Here is a 19,044-nt window from a genome sequence, read left to right as displayed (position 1 = left end):
TGCTGTAACAGTGTGTGAAGAGAGCAGAAGAGGGGAAATACAATCTGAGAACTAAACTGCCAAAGCCTAACACCACCTAGCAACAGTTTGAAATTTTTTTTAAACAAAAGTCTGTGTGTGAGACAGACAGACAGCATACATCCTATTTCTCCTGATTGGGATTTCTGTGAGAAGAAACTACATTCCTCTTCTGCTCCCTACCCTATTTTCTGCATTACTTCAACTGCTGGTAGACCTAGAAGAGTGGGAAAAGCTTATCTCTCTGGGTGCTTCTGCACTGGATACTTTTCCAGGTCTTAAATCTGCCTGTGTAGCGTGGAGAAGAACAAACTGACATTGTAGGATACGTTCCTAGGTTCCTACTGCTGTCAGGTAAGAATGAACTAACTGCTCCAATTCATTAGCTTTGTAAGATGTGATTTATATATTTTCATGTGGAAGCTGCTTGTCTTTTTTCCTTCTGTGATCAATCTTCTACTGATTGGAAAAATTCAGTCAAGAAAAGCTAAAATAGGAAGTTAAGCATGTCTTTTTTTTTTTTTTTGGCTCTTTTAACAGAGAATCAAACTGTTGCTCAGACCATTTTTTGAAACTTGGTTGAAACGAGACTTGTGACACTAGCTAGTAATCACATGAAAAAGGAATATGGATTGAGACTTTCAACATTTGTTTTTGTAAACTCATACTGTCAGAAGACACACCAAGATTTTATAATAAAGTGGTTATTGTCCCTTAGCAGCCAGAAATTTAACCGCTATAAAAACTAACAGCCTATGTAGTAAGCCAGAGGAAATAGCCATACAGTGACTGAACTATGTATGTTTTTGTGACCTATTGCTTTCTACTTTTCTGTTTTTTTTCCATACTCTAAGCACATTAGTGTCACCTGGCACATTTTGTTCTGCCCTTGTGACAACAGCTCTAAGTGCTTCTGCTTCTACTCTGATATGTATAATATCAAATTGCTGCTTGGATAATTGCAGATCAGAGCCTTCTTAAAAAGTCCTTATAATTTTAGTACCTGAGTGTTCTTAAACTGTGTAATTTTTTGCATGCCACTAACTGATTTTTTCTTTTAAAAAATAAATAATGGAGAAGACAGTCAGTACTTAAACCTTTTCCCCTAACAGCTCAAGAGAAATCTGTTCAAAAAATGTATCCTTCAGCTTCATGAACTGCTAAGTCATTTAAGCAGGAATTGTTTAGAGTGATTAGTCTATGTCAAAACTGACAAAAGCAGCTTGGTCCAATAAAAACTAACCCACATCCTTCTAAAGCTGCTTTCTTTATACAGAGGGGAACTTTATCATTTATGGATAAGGAATATGTACTCATTACAAAAGCTATTCCCTGTACCATACCAATTAAGGTCTGAAGGCAAAGATTACTAGAGGAGTAATAAAAATCCCTTTAGCACAGACAAGAGATTGTAGTCTGGGATTCTCTCAGTAGAAATATTCTGACTGGGTCCTCTACCTTGTTTGACACTCAAGGTCTAGACTCTGAGACACTTGCAAGAAGTTTAGAGTCTCTTATTTTATCAAAATGGATTTTAGATGCATCCCGGCATACTAGATACATTACGTCAGTACCATAGTTCAGCTGTGAAATGTTTACACATTGGATAAAACTAACAATACACTAAACCAGTTCTGACTTGGCAGTGCCAGGGGATGTAACTGCCAGTGAAACAGTGGAAAAGATGAAGTGCTGGGCCAGGAAAGAATTCTGGAAAGAATCATGTTTTACATTTTGACCAGTTTATTTCCTAAAAAGGGGCACATTGCTTGTTTAGAAATAAACTCTTTTGCATGTAGTGTTAATTAGTGACTCTGTAAATTAATAATGGTAATTATTTCAGCTCTATTGTGACCACTTTCAAGCTCACAGTGGAAACTCTGAGACTTTGTGAGAGCATAGATATATTTTGAGCAAGTTATTTTTTTTCTAGAGAAAACCGTAAGGTGGAAAATATTCATTGTTTAAATTTTGTTTTCTATTGATATTAGAGTAGAATAAATCTTGTCCTTTTCTTCCTGAATACAGTGATAGATAATTCATTAAAAGTGCTGAGAAGAAACAGCAGATTCACCTTTCATTTTAGGATAACTACAGTCTTGGGGAGAAAATGCCACTAATTTTATGTCATTTTATATTGTAATTTTAATTTTCCTCCATAAATCTTTTTTTTTGGGGTGGGGAGGGGGAAGCTAGTCTTATTAGCCCCAAAACTTGGTGGTCAAATGAAATGACTTTCAAATAGTTTGCTGACAACTTCCATCCAAAGAAAAATCATGATTATACATTCTTCTGCCTTCTCTTTCCATTTTAAAATGGGCACGCAGGCTAAAATTACTCTTCTCAACAGGTGTCCAGAAAGAGGCTCTGGGATTTTCCAATCAACTCTGTGAAATATGCAATGTAGCCATTCAGCAGCTGGTTTCATTGTGATTGTTTATAGCTTTGACTATTCTTCAGAATGGAAACCAACTTAAATTTTATATTGAACAGAAAATGTTCTGCAGGTGTTGCCTGTATTTTTCTCCATATAGATTATCTAGGAAGATAAGTAGGCATAAGCACAGATAGTCATTTTCTCAGTCATATCTATTTGCCCTTTGTATTACAGCATCCTTATTTGAGCCTCTAGAACCTGTAGCCACTGGGAAACTTATGATGTCATAATGGTGCTAAAGACTGCCAAGCCCTTTCCTTCACATCAATTATCTTGACTATAGCAACTTCCTCCTTTTTGGCCTCTCTTCTTCAGTCTAAACAAAACTAAAAGCATCTTATCCCACCATTCTGACCCTGTCACTTTACACATCAGGCTCAAAGACCTTGAATTCACCTTCAAAGCTCAACAGAGTTATGCCCCAGCCTACATCAGTTGTCAGATCCTCTATCTCCACCATTTTACATTCTGTGGGTTGTTAATCTCAGCTCTAGTATTATCTGGTTCCTCTCTTATGTCAGTGGCTATATTAAAATATTAATCTAATCTAGCAAGCCATGGGTTATCTATAGTGCTCATCGCCGCAGAAGCGAGGGCCCTCATCCGGGATTGATTTACATACAAGCTTAACTTTACACTTGTGGGTAGTTCTACTGAATTCAATGGAAATACTCTCATACTTAAATTAAGCACATGCCAAAATGCTTTACTGAATCAGAGGCTAAATCCATATGATTAATGCCAAGGGGAATGTTGCCATTAACTTCAGTGGGAGTAGAACCATGCCTCTGGGATCGAAGTGCTTGTTATTAACAAACAAATATCCACTCCCCCACAGGAACGTTAAACAAAAATAGAGCAGCTGAATTCTTTGTAAATAATCTTTTCCCAAGAGCTGTTTTACTTTCCCCCTAGTTTCCTGTTTCTCTCCTTCCTTTCTCATAGTCTAGTGTTGTTTCTCATCATATTAGTTTAGAACAGGGGCTGGCAAACTTTTTAGCTCAAGAGCCACATGGAGGAAAGGAACTTGTATGGCAGGCCATGAATGCTCACAAAATAGGGGTTGGGGTACAAGAGTGGGTGCAGGCTCTGGGATGAGGCTGGGAATAAGAGGTATGGGGTGCAGGAGGGTGCTCCGAGCTAGGATCAAGTGGTTTGGAGAGCGGGAGGTGGATCAGGGCTGAGGCATGGGTGTGGGGAGAGATTCAGAGGTGCAGGCTCCAAGCGGCGCTTACCTCAAGCAGCTCCTGGAAGCAGTGGCATGTCCCTTCTCTGGCTCCTACATGGAGGTGTGATCAGGTGGTTCTGCACACTGGCCCATCCACAGGCACTGCTCCTGCAGCTCCCATTGGAGCACTGGAGGGAGCAATTGGAGCACATGGAAACCAGAGCGGGGCTATGCCGCGGCTTCCTGGAGCCACGTGGTGCAGCCCCCGACCCTGCGCTCTGGCTGGAGTGCTGGAGCAGGGCCAAACCGTGTGGTGTGGCTTGCAGGCTGGCTTAAAATGTCTCATGGGCCCTATCCAGCCCGCTGGCCATAGTTTGCCCACCCCTGGTTTAGAACGTCAACTCTATTTGGGTTGGGACTATGTCATCTTACATGTCTGTAAAATACCACGCACAGCAAGGTAGCTGCATAAAATCCAATATGAAATGGCATGGAGGAAATTTAGTATCTGAAAATGCTGAACAAGAATTAAGAACTATAATTAAACAGAAAATGATTTGTGACAATGATTTTATAAGGGTTCCATTAAAATAAAAAAGCCCTTTTAGTACTTCTGTATATAAATCACAAACTCAGTTTTCAGTTCTATCCTAATGTGTTAACAAAGATCTGCCATGGGGATATTTCCATTCATCTGTTGCCCATTGCTCATTAAAAATATCTGTCCACTTATATTTTTGACAAACTTCGGAATCCACTCATCACATAAAAGTGGCAGAAGAATGTATACACTGATATTCAGAATCCTGTTTGGAAAGGCAGTGCTGTTGAGTTCCAGGGATACACAAGGGGAGTGGAAGCCAGGTTTCTAGACAAGAATTAGGGTTTCTCAAGCTCTCTCTTGTCACTCAGCAGCTACTATTCTTATAGAATTGGTGATACTAAAATATAAATTATTTATAATCCAGACCATGGCCTATTGTTTTGTGGCTGTGGGGTGGGGAGGGGGAGGAAAGGGTGGCAGGATACTTATACCTATATTTTCTTGTAGAAGGCCTTGATGCTGCTCTCAAGAAAGACTCCCAATGGGAGTTTTGCTATTAATTTCAATGGGAGCAGGACTGAGTCTAATAACTGTAACTGAAGACTTCAATGTGCTTAATGTATTTGGGAATAGTGTTCCTCTGGGGAAGCATAAATTATTAGATCTATCATTTTTATTTCCCCACAAATACTATTGTACTTTTGTCTGACTTTTATTCATTACCAGGTCAGGCTGAAAAAAAGTCAGTGCTTACACAAAATCGTACTAAATGGGAATGAAAGGATTTTTTCCATTTAAGATATTTTAGCTGTCATTTGCCTTGATGCTTTTGTTGGTGTACCTCTCCAAATCTTACCCAGAAGAAGCAAAAGCCACAAGTACTAGATTCAAAGATGACTTCATAAGATCATATAGATTGTAATAGCCACTATAATGAGCTAGGCACTTTTCAGAGGTCCTGCCATGAAGAACACATAGCTTAAAAGCATAATTATACAATATTTCTGCAATTTATGAATTTCCTTCATTCCAAGAGACATTTTAACTGTCCCCATGGTTATTAAAACAATCAAAGAATGGTTTAAAAACGATGTGTGTGGAGGTCAGTGTTGTGTAGCAATAAAACCCTATTGCTTATTTATTTTCCCAATGAACAGGAAATTTCTAACTGTAATACTACTGAATTGAGAGGAAAAGGGAGAAAATAGGCTGTGTTAATGGAAACCTCGTTGATTCTGCAGATGTGCCATTAGCAGCTAGAAGTTAATCAGAAGTGTTTGTTTTTTTTTCCCTTTAAAAAATGCTATCTGGCATCACAGAATGCATTGCTGAGGGAGTGGGAGAAAAACATGCAAACAGGGAAATAAGCTGGAGCTTGTATTTTTTCCCTTAAATGGCCACCTCTTGCAGCTTAGCTGACATGAGCAAGTCAGAATTAAGGGGAGGGGAGTGTATTGAGGACATTTCTGTACAATAACTGAAGAGTTTCATTTTGCTTCATAAAACTTTAAAAATAATATATGAAGTGACCTATCCCATCTGGATATTAACCAATGGAATCTGAGGACAGAAAAACCCACAGTGAAGTTTCAATAAGCTCTAGTTTGATTTAAACCCCAGCAGCACTTCAGTTCAGTAAGAGCTGCTTTTGTTGCACTTCCTTTTTTGGGGAAATGATGTCAGTCTGTATAATGTTGTGTGATTTATGCTGTTCTAAGGTTTGTTCTACTGAAAGAGTAAAAGTCGTATTTTAGAACCTAATGTCTCTTATCTAAAGGGCATCTTTCTTCCCTAAAGTCTATAGGATTTAGGGATGAGGTGGGTGGTTTTGTTTTGTTTGTGGATTTTTTTTTGTGCGCCAACCTCTCAACTATTTAACTGAGAGATACATGAGAAAATATATATATGCACACTCATATATCATTGCTTTATAAAACTAACAGATTAAACAACTGAAAAATTAGATTCTACTGGTGTCACAATTACAACAGTTAAGTAGAGAATTTTATTAACTTGTTTTAAGAGTGTCACTTTAAGTAAAAAGGTACTGTAGCATTACTACAAGAATTTCCATTACTTTATCAAATGGATTACATTTTTTTTTGAAAATGTAAACAAAATTAATGTCATTGAAAGCAGCAGATTCCTGAAATCAGCACAACTGAATCACTGCAAACTTGCCTTGTTTGTCCAAGAGGCCTTTGAAAAGGTCTTCCCCCAGACGCTTATATGAGTCTTATAGTTCTAATGCACTCATGTCTAAAGTTATTTTAGTACCCATCCTTGTAACTAAATGACAAACAGCTTGACAACAACAGGAAGGACAAGGGGTGGTGAGTTTCATGATGCCATTTCAGTGAAGCAACCTGAATGTTTAATGAAATGATGCAATTTCTATTAGCTTTGTAGTTACTGTACTGACAAACACAAACTAAAAGAAAATAAAATGATGTGATTTGCTCTCCTGTTCATAGTTTGTGAGCATTGCAGACAGGACTCTTAAGCCCCCTGAATATCTAGCTATGTGACTCAAGAGCTATTATTATCTTTCTACTGTATAATGTAGATAGTTCACTAGACTAACTGTGCCATTAAAAGATGTAGTCCCGGGCACAAATGAAAAAGTGGCAAAGCATTTGTGGTTAGCTTTGAATGGTTCACAATAGCTTCTAGGCAGAGATCTGTCATTTCAAGTACATTCAAACTCTGTTTGTCTAAGCCTCAGTTATCCAAAAATCTCATTTATCTAAACAATCAGCACATAAAATGCTGAAGAAACCTCTACTAGTCAAAAGACAGTAGCTATGATCATACCACCTGTAAAATCACAACTCTGTTCAAAGATAACAGTGCTTATTCCTCTCACACTTCTCTTCTCTAATTTCTCCTCCAGAGGAGCAAGCTCCCCTCTACCAAAAGCAAGGTAGAGCAGTGTTTAGTTTAAATGGGTGAGGAGTTCAATTGACATCTCTGAAAAAACTCTTTGTAACATAAGAGAATACCCTTTATTTTAATTGTTAGCCCCAGGGTGAGAAATGCCAGGTTGAGAGTTCCCTGAGCAGTGTTGATTGTAGGGGGGCAGAATATGGAGAGATCCCCTGTATTCAGAGCAAGGTTTCCTAGTCTGGAGCTGGTAGGGGTTCTTCAAGTTCCCCTTTCAGAGCCACAAGACTGAAGCACTGGGAGCCAGTGCCAGATTCAGCAGTACTACCACAAGTTAGGACAAATCCAGCTAGTATCACAGTCAGGTGATAAACACATGAGACACAATGTTGCCCCAAATCCCATTTCTCTTAACTCCTCTCACGTCTCCCATCATATCTGGATCAAGAAGGCTTGAACATAGTAGAACGAGAGATACTTCCTTAGTAGCAAAGTGGATTGGAATCAATCCTCTTCGCTGTGCCACAGAGACAGAGTAGAGCAGAGTGAAGGTCCAGGGTTTCTTTCTGGCCACAGTTTCAGGATTTCAGTAGTAACAGTGAAACAATTTGTTTCCTTTTTGTTAAGTACTAACAGAAATGACATGAGGGCAAAAAAGCAGTTGACAGCTGTGTTTTTTCCTTTTACTGTCCTCATTCACTTAAAAAGTGTTCTTAGGGGAAGATTGCTTATGGTAAAGGAGTTTGTTCATCCCTCCTTCTTTCCCTCCTGCAGTGCAGCACAGTTAGAATTAGGGTGCCATCTACCAGAAAGCAAGGAGGCAAAGAAAATCAAAAGTCTGAAAATATATGGAAGCAGAGTTCACCTTTCATCCTTCTAGGTAGTTCAAACACCAGGACTATCAGAGCGAGGGAGTGTAAAATGAACATGTAAATAGGGAAGTGCAGCAGGGATGCTGGATAGAAGAAAGGGAATGCTGAAAAACTCTTTCACGGCTGAGTAAACTTCCCATGTTGAAATCTCCTACTCCTGTCCTGCTGAGGAACCAAATAGCAAGCAGATGTGGCAAACACTGTCCCCAGAGGCGACACTGATTAACCTGAGTAGTAGTTTCAGCTATTTTATGCTTTAAGTCTCTGCAGATGTGTCTAGGTTCACTTGGTAGTGGTTGGTGAAGGGGTGAAGCAAAGACCGAGAAGCAGCCCTGCTGATTTCAAAGGGATGAGGCCAGCACTCTCTCAACCCAAGAAGTAGAAAGGCTTCTACTGTAATGAGCCTGCAAAGAAGGTTTATCCATCTGCTACAAGTCATTTTATACAAGATTTCTATCAGCTACTAATTGCAGTCTTAGAAACCAGGAGTCCTCTTTCCTCTCTGCTTGGATCACGAAAAACAACAACAAACATAGCCTTAATTTTCACAAAAGTCTCAGTCCTGTGAGAAGACAAAGAAGGGGAAGTCAATAACTAGGGATCTTAATTATCTAATAAGATAAGACAGGGCTATAACTACTAAAGGACCTGCTTTCAGCATCAACTGCTCCATGGGAACTTTTCATACAAGTTCCCCACAGCCCATGAAGCACAGATGACAGGTTCAAGTGAGGGAGTCTCTGTATAAGAGGGCACTGAAAACTTGTAGGTATGAAGATGGTTTAAAAGAAGCCCATTGGACGTTGGAAGGCTGAGCTAGCTGAAACACTCATATCAGAGTTGTTTCAAGCCCTTATTGTACCTGCCAAAACTCAGAATTGTTGAAGGGAAGAACCTGAGGTTGTAATATGTCAGCCCAAACGATTATAGAAAGGTCATCTCGACCATAGTAGAGCTTCTTTGTTGAGGAATGTAGCTATTTAGCAAGCATATTTGCTACTGTGAGGGATAAGAAGTTCAAAGAAGGTTACCCTGAATGGAGGTGGTGGCCTCTGAAAGAGAAGATCAGATTGGAAGAGGTCATATGTACTCCATACAAGATCCAGTTAACCTGGGAGACAGGGCCCCTAATCTATGTGGGCAATTAGGATAATGACTGCTCTGTCCACTCTTGCAAAGGGTCCAGGGCGTGAAAAGTGCGTATAACCAAACTCCCTTTTCTCAATCCCAGGAACAGGCATCCCAGCCTTGGGCTGAAGGCCTCAAACCAAAAACTGGTGTGCAGAGGATTTGACAAACCAGCACAGAGGGAATTCCTTACCAATGTCAGTGTGAGAAGACACTTTTTAGAACAAGACCCTCTTTAGCTTTGGTCAAAGGAATGGAAGCCTAAAATTGGGAATCTACTCACTTGTGGCGGAAAAATTAGAGAACTAAGAGATAAGAGCAGACCAGAGGACTGAGGTGTGAGGCTGCCCTCAGTATCGCTGGTGCATAGACTTACAGCACTTAAAATGACAGTAATACAATCAACTGATTTTTCCACAGAAACAGCTTACCTTGAGTGACCCTGGATTCTATTTCTGGCTCTACTGCATACCCTCTAAGACACTCTAAGCAAGTCACACAGTCTCTCATTTCTTCAGCTTCTATCTCCAAAATGAGGTCAAGATCTAATAGTATTGTGAGACATAAATCAGTCATGTCTGCAAAGTTCTCTGAGAACCTACAAGGTGCTGCAAAAGCAAAAATGTGAAATACTGTGAGTTTCTCATTAGTGCAAGCATCATAAAAGAAGCACAGGAAAGATGCATCACAAATAAAACCCACTAGTTGTCCAGTGCTCAATACCTGTCCTGGTTATGCCTAAGTTTTACAGATACAGAATCCAAGATATAGGCAAGGCCTGATTGCTGGCTATGAAATAAATATACCAGGAACAGTTCCACAAGATGCTACTGTGATCTCAAAAAATCCTTCAGAGGAAGCAAGCAATACCTAAAGATAGCTCCAGGGCCAGGCATAAATGCAGAGAGGGGCAATGTTTAGATTTTGCTCAACAAAGAGTTCAGGATACTAAAGTGGAGATACTTGAGGCATGACAAAGCATCTGACAAGTGGCTCCCATTAATAAGACAATATCCTGATGGGTGAAGGCCACATTGCTAAATTCAGATGGTCTTCCATGATCTATTCGCCCTAAGTTCTGAATGCACAGTCCATTCCTCTTATACAGTTTTCATCCTGTGATATCAGATCTTCAGGATAATAATGGATGAGCAGGATGGTCCTAGGGTTAGGATGCTTTTCTGGGGATTGAGGGACATAGGTTCAGTCCCCAGCTCCACTGCAGATTTCCTGTAAGACCTTGGACAAGTCACATTATCTGTCTGTGCCTTGTTTCTTCCCTACCTTGCCGGGTAGATGATAAACACATTAAAGAGTGTGAGGGGTTCAAATATTGGGCCTAAAGTAGAGTTTAACCCTCTTCCATGTTGGAAAGCAGATTCTACAGCATAAAGAGGGAAGAGAAGCTGATTGATCAGAGGGATAAGAACATGCAGCCTCAGAGGAAGGAGACAGAATGAAGTATGGCAAGGAAAACAGCTAGTTAGTCAGCATTGAAAGCATCAGAGGGGAAATGAAGACATGAGATGTCTCCATGATGTTGCAATAAGGGAAACCCGTGCAAATAAAAACTAAGTAATGTCAACACTAAGAAGCTTTAGAAAAGCATATCAGTTGGCAAAGCTGCAGCAGAAGGGATGCATAGGAAAGCCCTGGGCAGCTACCAGTGGGTTTACTGCTGTGTTAACAAATGGTACATTAGTAAAAATATCAGAAGCTAGCAGAACCTCCTCTACACTCTGACTCTGCATATACACCAATGGACATTTTTTCTAAAACTTCCTACTATAGAGAAGGAAGCACTGTGGTAGGCAGACCACTGACAGCACTCCAGAAAGCCGTCTGGTGCAAGATGGAGAGTGCGGAAGGAAAAGAAAATTGGGGACAAAATTAGCCAACAGGAGAAGACAGACTAACCCAGTAGCTGAGAGGAACACCAAAGTTCCTAATTAACCAGAGGGCCCTGGGTTCCACTAGCTAAGTTGGAAAGCCAGAGGGAAAACTGCCCTGGAGGATAAGGGAAGGGGACCAATGAAGCTGTGAGGGGAAAAAAGTTCCTGTAAAACAATCTTGTCATCCTGAGTTGTGCATTCAGTTTGGTGAGATGAGAGAGGTTTAAATGTCACAGTCCAGCACCTACAGTTTGCTAAAACAGTATTGTCATCTCTCACAATTTCATCACAAGTACAGTACCATATTTGCCATTTTTGTTAGAGTCCCAGCTCCTGGAATCAGGTAAAAAACATGAATCCTAAACTTTCCAGTATCAGAAGGGAAAAAAGAACCCCAAATTATTGCTTTAAATGTCATGATTTTCCAGCTAACCTCAGTTTTTGGGTTTTGACTTGAAGTTTGAATGCTTGGGGTTGGCAATGCTGCTGGAGAGAAGGGAGAGTGAGTCTGAGCTTAGTGGAAGGTCCAACGTTCACATGTTAATCACAGTCCGAAGTGCGAACAGATCAGGGGTCACACTCTCAGTTGCTGAGACACAGCAGAAGGCAGATATCAGTGTGAAGGATCTGCTGCAAATTAGCAGTTGTTGCTGCTACCGAGGAGAGCCACTTCCAATAGAGATCTGCTAGCCGGTTAAGACCAAGGGGCTTGGGAACAAGAAATCTGGGAGATCCTTCTTAGCGGGTAAAGGGTCACATTGGATTTCATGGCTGGGAGGGCTTTCCTTGTCCTGAGGCTCCCTCCAAAGGAAGACAAAAGGTGGAGGTCCAGGACAAGTGGAAACCCCCAACAGCAGTCAAGCTAGCACTGTTCAGAGAGCAAACCACTGAGAGCTCACAATTTTCTTTAGAGCAACATTGAAAGGTACTGTAGCTTTAAGAAACCTTCCAGCTGGAAGAGACATTGGGATGGGTGAGAGAAGGAACACCTAAGAAAGGGCAGGGGGAGGGTAAAGAAATGAAGGTCTCAGGCAGATATTACATTTAATTGTAAGAAAGAGAAGAGAGGGGAATGGGAATTGGCTGTGCCCTGCTGGAAAGAGACCTGCTAACATTATGGTACAATATACAATTCACCTTAAAGTGGTGAGTCTCCAGACTGCTCAAAATTGAGCCTGTCATGACTAGTTTTCTGAAGGATCAACAATGCTATAAATCTGTATGCATACCATAGGGTACCACTGAAATGTTTCAAGCCAACCAGTCTGCAAACTGTTAAACAGTCCTTCTCATGGACACAATAGCAACACCACAATTTTGATGAAGAGAGCCATGGTATTTTTTATGTACACAGAGAACATTGTCTTCAAAAGGTTATCAGAAGTTCTCCAGACAATAGGTTGTATGGTACATCTATCTACCAGCAAAGAACGTTGAAATTTGGATCTGTTGGTCCAATGAGTCTAATTTAAATGCTGAAGCATAGACTACTAAGCTACTAAGTCCTCTTTGTTCTGCTTTTTTTGGCAGTGACTCTTGGAAAACTGAGCAGTACACAAGTGTCCCCGTCTTCCTACCTAGGCCACTCTTTGAATCAGGATTGCTCCTTGAATCAGGCAGCTATGTGATGCTGAAAAACAACTGAGCATGCCCTCCCCCAAAGGTTATGTATACAGCACCTCTGTGATGTGTCTGGGCTCCCTTGGCCTCAAATCAGAAATGTCCAGGTCTCCTGACCCATTGTAGTATCTCCAGTCTGGCTGTACTCCATTAGCTTGACAATCAGAACTGCATCGGGCTGTTGCATAGGTTTTTCTAAACAGTAAATCCACAAAAAGCCCACAGGCTTTATTACATTTGTCTTGGCATTCATGATCAAAAGAAAATGGCAGTTTCTTTTATTCTATAAAGCCAGCCAAAAAAGATGGAAAGATATGCTTTTGTAAATATTTTCCCCAAAAGGACGAGTAAATGTTACAATAGCTGAAAATAAACCGATTCATTGTGCTTCAGCTGAGCAATGTAATTTTCATTTTTATTAGCAATTAATTATCTTTAATGTTAATTAAAATGAAGCTGGGATACTGTAGCTGAGAATCATTAGTAAGGCAAGTTGCACAACTGATGTGTAGTAATATACCCACATAACCTCTACTTCAAATAGTTCTGCCTTTTGTATTTATATTTCAAATATTTTGTGGGTCACCCATTTTAATAGCAGTGGTATTATCATCCAGCTCAAACTAGCCTTTAAAATAAACAGCTCATGACTCTTAATGGGGTTCAGTAGAAGAAAACACTGACTCCGAAGTCTATTTTGGATCTAGGATTGCTCTACTCCTCTGCTAGCAGTATGAGCTAGCATTTTTGCTGACAGCTATAGCTAACATTTCAGTTCATCCCAACACCAACAGTGCCTCTTAGCTCTTTTACTTTGACTATAACAACTAGCTTTCTCATGGTTTTACCTGCATACCACTACTCTCCTTCTGCTTCTAGCAGTGCAATTATTCTTGCTGCTTTACAGAACACATTCTTAATGGAGAACATTTCTGGAGATGTACCGAAATGAAATCTCATCAAAATAATCTCATAGACCAAAGATTTAGAGTGGAAAGAAGAAGGGGACACCAGACTAAAATGACAGGGGACTGCAGATATTCCATAACTGTAAAAGACAACAGTAAAGAGGCACTTTCATGTGCAGTATTAAAGAAGGCAGAAGCTTATTATTTATCAGTGTTAGGGCTCGTCTTCATTACAGTGGAAGTTGCTGCAACCGATGCAGTGGGTGTGAATTTAGTGGATCTAGTGAAGATCTGCTAAATTGACAGCAGAGCAGTCTCCAGTTGACTCCGATATGGTATTCCAGCTCCCCAAGAAGAGTAAGGTAAGTCAACTGGAGAGCATTTCCCATCGACACAGCACAGTGAAGACACTGCGGTAAGTTGACCTAAGTTACATCTACTGAAACTACGTTATTCATGTAGCTGGAGTGGCCTAACTTAGGTCGACTTACCCCGGTAATGAAGACAAGCCCTTAATTTGTGCACAAAGAAACAAAGTACCAATTAGTGTAATTTGACAGTGTCAGTGGCCATGTATAGGTAGATATGTAATACAATAGTGTCTATTTTTACTATGCATAATCAAAATAATGGTGGAGAGATGTGCTACTCAAGTTAATAAAATAAAAATCCCCCAGTAAGCACACTCAAGTTTGTCAAGTTTCTCAATTAATAGCTGCCACTCCCTTCATTTAATAACTAATCATGCCCTACTGATTCATGCAGAGTGGGATCTCCACACATAGATCAGAGGAAGGGGTGAGGAATTAGCTACCTCAGAACCCAGTCTTGTCCTACACCCTGCAAAGGCTGCACCATAAGTCCAAGGATCTGTGAGTTGAGAAGAGGAAGCAAGATGTTGGGACTGGAGAGCAGCAGGCACTTCAGGGTAGGTTGAGCGGAAATGCCTCATCCTTTGGATGATCCCATAGACTTTCCCTAGGGCAGTTATTACAGCCCTAGGCTATAGTTGTTAATAATAAACCCTCACATTTTCCATTGCTGGACCCCCTGTGGTGGGCATCCTCCTTTAAGGCTAGTCCGTAGGGCTGCTGCTGGCTGACAAAGTGGTGGCAGCGTGACTCCAGTGGAGCTTGTGTTGCCAGAAGCAGTTGGAAGGAGGGAGTCCTGAGACACAGAGCTGGTATGAGGCCTTGTGCAGATGGAGGAGGAGGACACAGGAGGCCTTGTGCAGATGGTCCCACAATTCATTCAGATGCAGGGAATATGGGACACTTAGTGGCTATCCCTATGTTACTTTCCCCAAGCTCCCTAAGAACAAGGTAAGAAACAAATAAAATACCCATATTTAAAACAAGTTGCTGCCTTCCTTCTGTGCCACAGCAGTACTAAAAATGACCAAAATCCCAGGATTTTCTCACCTTTGCAAATCACTTTTAGGGACCAGATTCTGTAGCCTTTGAAGTTCTAAGAAAGTCTTAGAAGCTACAGTATTATATGTTGTTAGGTTTATTTTCTTGTAAAACATGTTCTCCTGTGACTTTCTTCTTCCACAGGTCTATTGCACAGGGCAGAAACTGACATTATCTTTGTACTTTCTGTCACAGCAGAATTTAGTAGCATTGTCTAGCTCTAGTTTAAGGGCAGGCTTATGTAGCATTTCATACAGGTTGTTTTTGAAGTTCAAAACAGCTTCTTAGAGAAAAGATCCCCTTCCTTGAATAGCTTAAGTTAAAAATTCAACTGTGGTTTAAAGGGTCAGAATTCCCAAGGACATAGCAGTTAACGCTGGCTGAGTGTCAAATAAGTACATCTTTAAAAAAAGCTGTCATAAAACATTAGAGGCAGGAAAACATAAATCACAGATGTTAAATTGTTCCCATGTATTTCCAGAGCACTGCCAAAATTAATCTTTTTCAGATAAGGAGAAAAATTAATAAATTTGGCTGCCATTATTATATGAATATTTAGACGGTTTCTCAGATCATCTTTGAAAATATGCCACCTCTGTGCTCCAGAGATCTCACACACATTCTAAAAACATCATAGCCAATAAAAGGGAGGAGAAGACAATGAGAAATGACACTTTCAGTTGGTTGATTTTCAATGAAAGCATGGGAAAAGAGGAAAATGAATTTAATAAATCAAATGAAGAAAACTTCAGTCTTTACTTGGAACTATTTTTTTAAAGTAAGATACCACATGTTCTCTGAGAATCTGGTGTACTGGTTTAATAGTACCCTAAAAGTGACATGTGGAGTCTGGGGAAAATGGATTTGATAAGGCATCAACATTCATTCCCATTGTCTGACAATTTAAGTTTAGGTCAAGAAAGAGAATTATTCAATCTTAGCCATCTACTTCAATTTTTCTTACTAAGACTTGGCTTGGGGTGGAGACCTCTCTTACTGCTTTTAGGGAAGCAGGAATATACCCAGGAATCACTCCCATGCCATGACTAGTACAAAGACTCAGTTTGTACAAACAGTCACCTTGATTAGCAACAGACAGATTCAGAATCCAAAATGCCCCAGCGTGTGTCTCTAGTGTGTGAGCACTGGTGCGAAGTCCAGGTCTGTGTTGTATCTGGCCCCTGGTTGACCCCTCAGCTGCAGATTCTGGTTGAACTGCTCCCTGCTCTCCCTCTAGTGGTCAAAATAACATACAGTCCCACGATGCCCAGATATGCAGGACATAAAGGGCACCACATGTCTGTCCACTCACTCCCTCAGTCACGAATGGGGGCATCTCCTTCCTTTCGAGGTTCTGGTTGAGTCTCATGTACAGTGCAGAGCAGGTTCCCCAGGGCAACATGCTCAGGATGTTCTGAGCCTGCTGGGTCCCTGCAGCAGCAGCTTCTGTCCTGGCATCGCTGTTGCCCCAGCCATACCTGCTGTTCATCAGCTCTAGTCCCAGGAAGTTGTGCAGAACTTCCTGCCATCTCTCTGCCCAACTCTCTATCATCAGTCAGGGCTTCAGGAGCAAGGGCAGCTTTCACAGCACTGTTGCTGCCATTTTGTGGAACGAGAATTCACACCTCCACAGCTAGGGTGACCAGATGTCCCGATTTTATAGGGACAGTCCCGATTTTTGGGTCTTTTCCTTATATAGGGTGCTGTCACTTCCCACCCCTGTCCCGATTTTTCACATTTGCTGTCTGGTCACCCTGTCCACAGCGGGGCTTCACATCTCCAATTCTTACTCCCACTGAAAAGTTATATGGCAGCTTGTTTTATGGAAACAGTTATGGACTTGTAGGAAAAAGTTTTCATGTATCCAGCACACATTCATCATGGGGGCATATGAGTACCTGCATAAAATCTGCTATACAATACAGACATATATCATATTATATAATCAGACTCCAAACAAAACAGAGGAGGAGTAACTAATTTTCTCCAAGAACATCTTAAACTATCTAAAATATGTTTAATTTTAATGCCAAATATATGAAGCAGCAAAATTTGGAATATATGGAACTTATCAAAGTCATGGCATTGAAAAGTATTTAGCAGGACATCAGATATCAAAATATATTTGAAAAGAATTTTTCATTTACATGAGGAGGCTGAAATTAAGTACTTTCCTTTAGATGTTATTTTAACATATTCCCTGAACTGCAACGCTGATTGTTTGCCATTGTTGTTACCTTAAAAGGGCAGGTTGGCTTTTTGTTCTGCCGCCATTTGATGGATGCAAAAAGCTAAAAGAATTGTAATCATTCTTGGATATGACAGACCTGAAATGCTAGTATTACTGAACACATCCAATAATATTATGGTCAAAAGATTCAGCTGTGATAATGTTATGCTTGTTAGATCCTTTTAGTTCCTTAAGAGTAAACGGCATATGACAGCAAAGAAACCAGATTTACATAGTAATTCACAGGCCCGGTCCCTAGCTCCCTTCCAAAAGGAAATATATACATGTAAAGAAAAGATGTCTGCAAAAATGTATTTTAAGGTTATAATTCTTTGGGGGAAGCGACTGTCTTGGGGCATGTGGGTACAGTGTCTAGCACTATGGAGCCCAGATTGGCATCTCTAGCTATCACAGTACAAATAAAACAAAGTCCTTGATGCAATTTAGAGTGAACTGGGAAAAAAAAAAGGCAGAAGGCTAAGATTTTAAATCATTAGTGGGCAAGTCATGCCTCAGCTTCATGAGCATGGAGACAGCGGGCGCTCACTTTTTGTGTCTGAGAGCACTCAGGTCCACAGAAGCTCTTTTATATTGCCACATGCAAACGGAGAGCCAGTGAGGCTTGGAGCAAGGCAGGAGGATCTGATACTAACTGAATCCTTTGGCCCTTTGCATCTGTAGAAGGGTGGCGCTAGCAGTTGCTCAATCCATTAGTGGACTAGCATCTGGGAAATGAACCAAGTAAAAGGCAGATGCCAAGGTCCAAATACAATAATAGCTGGTAATTTGATTTCAACTGACTTCTGTTGAAGATACAGATAGCCTTTGTACTGTGTTATGGAATATGTATTATAATGTGCAATCACGCTAAAATGAGACCTTTTGCACTATATAAATATATTAAATTTAATGAATACATTTGTTTGAAGCAGTTTACCAAAGACATCACTCACTATGTAGCAGTAAACATTTTGGGCCAGACCCTCAGTGAGATTAAATTGGCATAGCTCCACTGATTTCAATAGGGCTACACCGATTTACATCATCTAAGATCTAGCCTTTCATTTTTAAAGAGTTGTATGTACACACATTTGTATACATTTCTGTTTTTGATTGATTTTTAATGTTGGTAGCAAACCACTGACTAAACACATTATTATGTGGTGCAAGCAGCCACGTGATAATCTGTATTTATCATACAGCTTTGACCACCTTGCCTGGATTCTGCTCATTAGTCCATCTCTCCCAGGATGACTTCTAACATTCCAAGTGTAAAAATATAATTAGGAAGGCCAAAAAACAATTTGAAGAACAGCTAGCTAGAGATTCAAAAAGTAATAGCAAAACAATTTTGAAGTACATCAGAAGCGGGAAGCCTGCTAAACAACCAGTTGGGCAAATGAACAATTGAGATGCTAAAGGAGCACTCAAGGATGATAAGGCCATTGTGGAGAAATTGAATTAATTCTTTGTATCAGTCTTCCCGGCTGAGGATGTGCAAGAGATTCCCAAACCTGAGTCATTCTTTTTAGGTTACAAATCAGAGGAACTGTCCCAGACTGAAGTATCAGTAGAGGAGGTTTTGGAACAAATTGATTAATTAAACAGTTATAAGTCACCAAGACCAAATGGTATTCACCCAAGAGTTCTGAAGGACCTCAAATGTGAAATTGCAGAAATACTAACTGTGGTTTGTAACCTGTCATTTAAATTAGCTTCTGTACCAGATGACTGGAGGACAGTTAATGTAACGCCAATTTTTAAAAAGGGCTCCAGAGGAGATCCAAGCAATTACAGGCCAAGAAGCCTGACTTCAGTACCAGGCAAACTGGTTGAAATTATTGTAAATAACAGAATTGTCAGATACATAGATGAATATAATTTGTTGGGGAAAAGTCAACATGGTTTTGGTAAAGGGAAATCATGCCTCAC

The 19,044-nt window shown here is 40.4% G+C and overlaps 1 protein-coding gene across 2 annotated transcripts in view; it reads left to right on the top strand.

Annotated features, from left to right (window-relative positions):
* Positions 1–321: 321 nt before the first annotated feature.
* Positions 322–19,044, top strand: part of FILIP1 (filamin A interacting protein 1) — a 148,944-nt gene continuing 130,221 nt past the window's right edge. For both annotated transcript variants that reach the window (XM_032788161.2, XM_032788160.2), the window contains exon 1: positions 322–372. The gene's annotated coding sequence lies outside the window, so the exon portion shown is untranslated. The remainder of the gene's footprint in view (positions 373–19,044) is intronic.

This window comes from Chelonoidis abingdonii, chromosome 3 (assembly GCF_003597395.2).
Source record: "Chelonoidis abingdonii isolate Lonesome George chromosome 3, CheloAbing_2.0, whole genome shotgun sequence".
Lineage (NCBI taxonomy): Eukaryota > Metazoa > Chordata > Testudines > Testudinidae > Chelonoidis > Chelonoidis abingdonii.
The sequence above is the reverse complement of the archived record's forward strand: the minus strand, read 5'-3'. Positions and strand labels throughout refer to the sequence as shown.